Source organism: Petromyzon marinus, chromosome 64 (genome assembly GCF_048934315.1).
Source record: "Petromyzon marinus isolate PM22_M1 ecotype Great Lakes invasive population chromosome 64, UKy_Petmar_22M1.pri1.0, whole genome shotgun sequence".
In the NCBI taxonomy this organism is placed as follows: Eukaryota; Metazoa; Chordata; class Hyperoartia; order Petromyzontiformes; family Petromyzontidae; genus Petromyzon; species Petromyzon marinus.
In genome coordinates, this window is record NC_133730.1 from 14,366,733 (window position 1) to 14,374,203 (window position 7,471).

At 46.3% G+C, this 7,471-nt stretch overlaps 1 long non-coding RNA gene across 1 annotated transcript; it reads right to left on the reverse strand.

The window, feature by feature from the left end:
• Positions 1–468: 468 nt before the first annotated feature.
• On the reverse strand, positions 469–7,204 carry LOC142906439 (uncharacterized). The gene is made up of 4 exons (XR_012930246.1): positions 6,932–7,204; positions 2,225–2,465; positions 1,487–1,622; positions 469–1,092 (listed from the first exon to the last, which is right to left on the reverse strand). It is a non-coding gene; the product is annotated as an uncharacterized LOC142906439 (long non-coding RNA).
• Between the last annotated feature and the right edge of the window lie 267 nt (positions 7,205–7,471).

Below are 7,471 nucleotides of genomic sequence, written 5' to 3' on the forward strand. Positions count from 1 at the left end.
ACAGTTGAGTTTTTATTCCATTCCCTTCATGAACCATGTTTTTGAACTTTACATCATAGTAAGATAGTACATGCCGATGAATAATTAATAGATGCTTGAAAACATCTATCCCCCACCATCTGCCTGTGTTTGGCCTAAAACCCAATCACCCAGAATGCCCAAATTCACCTTACATACTCTAGGAATGTAAGCAGGTTAATGCCTGTATATCCATCACAATCATCACTCCCAAATGTGAAGACATGTCACGAGACTCGCTGACTTTTCTTAAAATACTTGAGAAATACAAATCATAGCTGAATATTTTCAATTCCATGTGTATAAGCCTTTGTCTCAGATTTATTGTAAAATAAATATACATGTACAATATAAACATTCAAATATCAGAAAATATTTAATGTATGTTGAATTTCTTTCACACTGTACATAACCAACCATGCTAAACAAGACATGATAAAAACAATCCAAGTCATGGGTTGCATACAATATGCAACTTTGGTTTATTGATTACAAATTACATAAAAGGTTCTGAAATTTTACAATACAGGTATAGTGCAATCTAAATAAGCAAATGTACTTTTACAGTGATTTCCCAAATGTTTATAACTACACAAATACTAGCATGTATGTTCCCAATAAAGTAGTCTCCTTCCAAAATGGCTAAAACCAAAATTAGTTTAGTTGTGCTCACAATATTGTTCACATATCCGTTCTATTTCAAGTGACATTTGAGTCTGTATGGATTTGCTGTGCAAAATACTGCTGCAACCATTCAATAACTCCAACCCTGAACGAACTTTATCACATTTTTCCAATACTTTGTTGTGGCACTTCCATTAACAGGGCAATTACTGTGCCCCATGGGCCCCACAAGTTCACAAGTAATTGCGATTCACACCACAGCACCTGAAGTACCATTGATGTTTAACAACCATGAATTAGCAGGACCAAGCGAACGTATCCTTCTGAGTAGAAACCTCGACCACCGCCATAAAATGCTTTCGGGCTTTCTACATCACGGGTAGTCAGCCATCCTTGTTCTCCTTGATGGTGTCAACCAGCTCTTTCAGACGCGACAGGTGGTACACGGCCCTGAGAAGAGACACGATTGAGAGAAAATTACTTGGTTGACTTATTATCAAGGTGGAAGCCAGAAAAATCTCACCAAGTCTCAGGAGGGTTTGGCAGTGATATTTTGCAAATTTCATCAGCGAGTGGTATGTGAGAGGAAAACGGAGAACCCGGTGAAAACAGAGGGAGTAAAATGCAAAACTCCGGATATAGATTCAAGATTCCATTGCCGTATTACTAACTCCTGGTTACCTAGCAGCCAAAATCTATAATATATGCTATTTCAAAACAGTCTCCCATCCAAGTAATAACCAGGCTTACCTGCTTAGCTTATAACATTCAAAATCTGACATCATACTTAGAGGCGGTGCAGCCTCTATGCTGTGCGTGAGTGTGGATATAAAGATAAATTCACAATGGCGTGGAGGGGTTTTCCCAGGGACGATCAGCCCCTAGAAAGACGTCCGTGTTGAAGCTGCCCGGGGAGGGGGCCTCCAAGCCGGGGGAGTCCAACTCCATGTGCGCCCTGCTCAGCAGCTCCTCCAATGAGGCTGTGCATCAAGAATCACGCATCGCACGTCACAACCACATGGGTGGCCGCTCAGCCGTCTCTGTGAGAAAAGACTGAATATGTACCTGAAAACATATGAAATGTCATCTGCTATATACAGACTATATATATACACACACCTAGGGATCTATTGTCCTCTGACACGGGCTCCTCGTTGGCTACATTCGTAAGGCCGGAGATATCCAAAACTTTGAGCCACTCTGGGTACTTTGGTCTGCTTTGCGGGCTCTGAGCGGCACCTGCTCTCTTTGTGCTGGTATCCGTCTCGTGGCTGCTGGTCTGGGAGTCCACATCGCAGTCACGCAGCCAGGCCGGGTACCTGAGCTCAGGAATGCTCGTGATCCCCGACACATCCAGCTTATCCTTTTGGCTTGTCAACCACCTGAGATAGGTACTTGTCGCACAGCCGCCGTTCGACAAGTGCTCACGCCTAGTTGCTTCACTGCTCCGTAAGTACAACAAAACATTCGTCTGGTTAGAAAAGAAATAATTTTCGGGCTTTGCCGACAAATTTAATGGCATCACGGCCTTGTTGCTTCTCGCTGTTGAGCTCAACCGTTTAGTTGGCTTATTGCCCCTCACCAATGATGCGCCGAGGCTGTGCGCGGTGACCCCGAGAGATGACCGCTTGCCTCTGTGCGACACTGCGAGTTCTCGGTGGGCGCCAGGCGAGCGGAGCAAGGACTTGGAGGAACCGTCAACTGGCGCCGCTAGGAGCTGGTCCGTGGTTAGACTGACCGTCGGGCTATGAGCCACGACCGCTGTAGCGCAGCAGTGAGGCTGCACGTGCCCGAGATGAGGTCCTCCACAAGCAGCATGCCACCTGCAATGTAAGACCCACAGACATTTTACTGGTACACAATGAATTTGCTCTCCCCTAGATTCCTTGACCCCTGAACGGCAATCCTGCAATGTTGCCTTACTTTGCACCATCAGTAACTAATGATGTTATCCGTTTGTGGAGTTTGGGAGAATATGGGATAAATCAGTGCATGAGCTGTTATTGTTTAAACTTCAGATGTGTCCAGTCTAGGATCTGCAAATTTTGACACAAAGGTTGGAGGATCACTTAGATTTCACAAACTTTACAAACTCGATAATCAGTGAAGTTGCTGGAAGATGACAGGAGAAAGAAATGCATGCACCAACCTATCTGTTCAGACCTATGCTATCCTCTCATATGCGTGTGCTTACTGTGGATAGTTTTCTCTGACATAAAATGAACTCATTAATGGAATTTGCCAAGCATCCCAGTGTGGGACTCTCACGAAAATGTATCTTTAGACCTTATTAAGGGTTTTTTTTCTAGGGGAATTACATTACATTCATGATAGCATAGCATAATTGACAAGCACCCAGTACAAGCAAAAAAAATGGGGTTCTCCTCTCCAATTATCCCCCCTCCAGTCAACTAGCTTCGATACCTTGTGAGACCTCCTTTGCCAGTAACAAGATATAGTAATAGGTTTTTACCCTTTTATCTGGCACAAAAACTGACACTTTTATACAAGGGATCATGTTTGCGATAACCACAACGCAAGTAGTCAAAATGCAAACAAGAAGACGCTAAGAATAAGAAGACGCCTTTTGGCGTCTTCTGGTCCAACACCAGTGGAGACTGGGATCTCAGAAAAGCCGTCTCGGGTGTGGACCAATCAAATTCAAGGACAGTGCATATTATCAGTTGTCTTTTTTGTTTGCATTTTGACTACTTGTGTTGTGGTTATTGCAAACATGATCCCTTGTATAAAGGTGTCAGTGTTTGTGCCAGATAAAAGGGTAAAAACCTATTACTATAGCTTCGATACCATTGCACCGCCTGCACACTCGATAGCCACTCGAGCGCAAGCACCACGGAGCGATTCCTCGCGTGGCGAGAGGCGCAACCCACCCTCATCCACACTGTGCATCCTCCTCTCCTCCACGCGTCTCCGCTCCGCTATGCTGCGCGGCGCTGTGCTCTGCACGTATCCTGGATGGCGGTGACGCACAGATTCCGCTCTGCTCAAAGTCCTCGATGTAGGCGTCCAGCGCACCGCTCGCCTACGAGCAGCACTGCTCTCCGCACACCACAGGGCTGTGCTAGCCCCCGCTTCCGGTCCGGAGCAGCGAGCTGCCCTGGCTGCCGCGAGGGCTTGTGTCCGTCACCGTGCTGTCGCCCGAAGGGCTGTTTGTCTCACCACCGTTGCAGTTCATTTTGTACGATTTGGGATGCCCGAACCGGATGGGGCCAGGGAGAGGAATCGCTGTGGCTACCAGGTCACCACTGGTCCTGGTATGGGGGGCACCATGAGGAGCTGCTGTGTGCGGAAAGTGGGTCCGACGTCACAACGCATGGGCCAGTGTCGACCACTTCGCGTTAGCAGCTTCAGCGTTAGGTCTCTTAAGCTACTGTGGCTGTTGTCCTTTTTTCAACAAAAATTCCAGCCTTTCCCATGCTTTCCTTCATCACACCTGCAAGCTCTATGTACAATTGAAGTGTCATAAATGCTCTACCTGCCTACTACTACATTATGAATGATATACATTTAAGAATTAGCTGGAGACAACTCCATGTTTAAAACACACTGTATTCAAAAGAGAAGGCTTAACATTTAACATTGGTTAACGTTTGGCATGTACACCTGCATATCAACAAATTACAGTACTACTAATAAAATGAATGCTACATATTAATAGTGGTATTACAGTAGTATGACTACTTATATTTATATATTATCGCACCTCCGAAGAGCACGGTGGGCTTGGTACGGTGCGAAAGAGATTCAACACACATACAGAATACAATACTTTCCGAGCACATTATGCATACCGAACCTCCAAGTTCCTTACCCTACCCTGAATAACAACGTGTGCAGAGTACAGCTCCTTTTTCAATCCATTGCTGGCTGACAGCTGTCCCATGCTATGCAGCTCCCAGGGGGAGGGGTTATTTACCGTACTTCACCACGCTGGTAAGTGTGAATTTGGTGATGGCAGGGGGCTATAGAAGTGCATTACAACAATGTACTGAACATTGCTGCACAATGTCAGGGGGCTATAGAAGTGCATTACAACCACGTACTGAATACTGCTGAACTGGTGGCAGGGGGCTATAGAAGTGCATTACAACCACGTACTGAATATTGCTGCACTGGTGGCAGGGGGCTATAGAAGTACATTACAACCACGTACTGAATATTGCTGAACTGGTGGCAGGGAGCTATAGAAGTGCATTACAACCACGTACTGAATATTGCTGCACTGGTGGCAGGGGGCTATAGAAGTACATTACAACCATGTACTGAATATTGCTGCACTGATGGCAGGGGGCTATAGAAGTGCATTACAACCACGTATTGAATATTGCTGCACTGGTGGCAGGGGGCTATAGAAGTACATTACAACCATGTACTGAATATTGCTGTACTGATGGCAGGGGGCTATAGAAGTGCATTACAACCATGCACTGAATATTGCTGCACTGATGGCAGGGGGCTATAGAAGTGCATTACAACCACGTACTGAATATTGCTGCACTGGTGGCAGGGGGCTATAGAAGTACATTACAACCATGTACTGAATATTGCTGCACTGGTGGCAGGGGGCTATAGAAGTACATTACAACCACGTACTGAATATGGCTGCACTGGTGGCAGGGGGCTATAGAAGTGGATTACAACAATGTACTGAATATTGCTGCACTGGTGGCAGGGGGCTATAGAAGTGCATTACAACCACATACTGAATATTTCTGCACTGATGGCAGGGGGCTATAGAAGTACATTACAACCACGTACTGAATATTGCTGCACTGGTGGCAGGGGGCTATAGAAGTGCATTACAACCACGTACTGAATATTGCTGCACCGGTGGCAGGGGGCTATAGAAGTTCATTACAACCACGTACTGAATATTGCTGCACTGGTGGCAGGGGGCTATAGAAGTACATTACAACCACGTACTGAATATTGCTGCACTTGTGGCAGGGGGCTATAGAAGTGCATTACAACCATGTACTGAATATTGCTGCACTGGTGGCAGGGGGCTATAGAAGTACATTACAACCATGTACTGAATATTGCTGCACCGGTGGCAGGGGGCTATAGAAGTGCATTACAACCACGTACTGAATATTGCTGCACTGGTGGCAGGGGGCTATAGAAGTGCATTACAACCATGTACTGAATATTGCTGCACTTGTGGCAGGGGGCTATAGAAGTACATTACAACCACGTACTGAATATTGCTGCACTGATGGCAGGGGGCTATAGAAGTGCATTACAACCACGTACTGAATATTGCTGCACCGGTGGCAGGGGGCTATAGAAGTGCATTACAACCATGTACTGAATATTGCTGCACTTGTGGCAGGGGGCTATAGAAGTACATTACAACCACGTACTGAATATTGCTGCACTGATGGCAGGGGGCTATAGAAGTGCATTACAACCACGTACTGAATACTGCTGCACTGGTGGCAGGGGGCTATAGAAGTACATTACAACCACGTACTGAATATTGCTGCACTGGTGGCAGGGGGCTATAGAAGTACATTACAACCACGTGCTGAATATTGCTGTACTGATGGCAGGGGGCTATAGAAGTACATTACAACCACGTACTGAATATTGCTGCACTGGTGGCAGGGGGCTATAGAAGTACATTACAACCACGTACTGAATATTGCTGCACTGGTGGCAGGGGGCTATAGAAGTGCATTACAACCACGTACTGGATATTGCTGCACTGATGCCCGCCACGTGAGAGCCACACAGCAGGACAATTCTATACTGTACAATATTGAAATGATTCACCTACAAATACTAAACATTATTGTCTTAACAATCAATACTACTTTTAACATAAACAATAACTAATAAATGCACACGTAGTAATCGCCGTGCTAACCCTTAGCGTGCAATGTGAGCAGAACTTGTGTTGTAAGTCGTACCCAGTCCATTACCGCGCCACACACTCCCATTAACAAACCAACGACATTTACTGAATGTCCTCCTCCTTTACACGGCACAACCAGACAACACTTTGCACACCGAAGTGTCCAAGTCGCGTGCCGAGTGAAGCAAACCCCATTCAATTCTAGATTTAAAGCTTTCGTGGCTGCTAGGATCCATACTCTTTGGTTCTATTGGGTAAAGTCACGTAGGTGAAAATTGTTATTTTATTTTCACCTACGTGACTTTACCCAATAGAACCAAAGAGTATAAACCCCATTCACTCTGCGCTCAGCGTTCAACAAAGTTGAACCTGGCTCGCCCTCACGCCTGCCCATCTCTCTCCGTCTCTCACCGGAGATTATTCCATTGATCGTCTTCGCCTTGCCGTCCAGAGATCCGTGTGGATTATCCGTGAGGGTAGTTAAAGGTCGCGGTTATTCGGGGGAAGTTTTTTTTATTAATTTTCCCGCCACAACCACCGCGTCGCCAACGGCCGCTGAAGGCGATGTCCGAGACATGCCGCCCGCGCATGCGCACTGAGGGTTGAGAGAAACCTGCGGGGAGGGGCAGCGGGGGGCGGGGAAGCCGCCGCTGTTGGCCACACCCACATTCAGGCCACGCCCATATTTAACTGACGTCACGGTGACATCATTCTGGGTCGGACTTTATCGTGGGCTGCCTGTGCACGCGAGGAGCTCCTGACTTCTGACTCTGAATTCGAGAAAAAATCAAAGATTCACGATGTCTACCTTCGTCGAGATAGGTAAAGTTTAACGTTAGTGTTAGGGAGGTGTGTTTGTGTTATATGTTGAGCCTGTAGACAAAACTGCTGGGGATGTGCCAGATGTCTCCATCTAACGTTAAGGAGGTTGGAGTCTGGATAGCGCATACC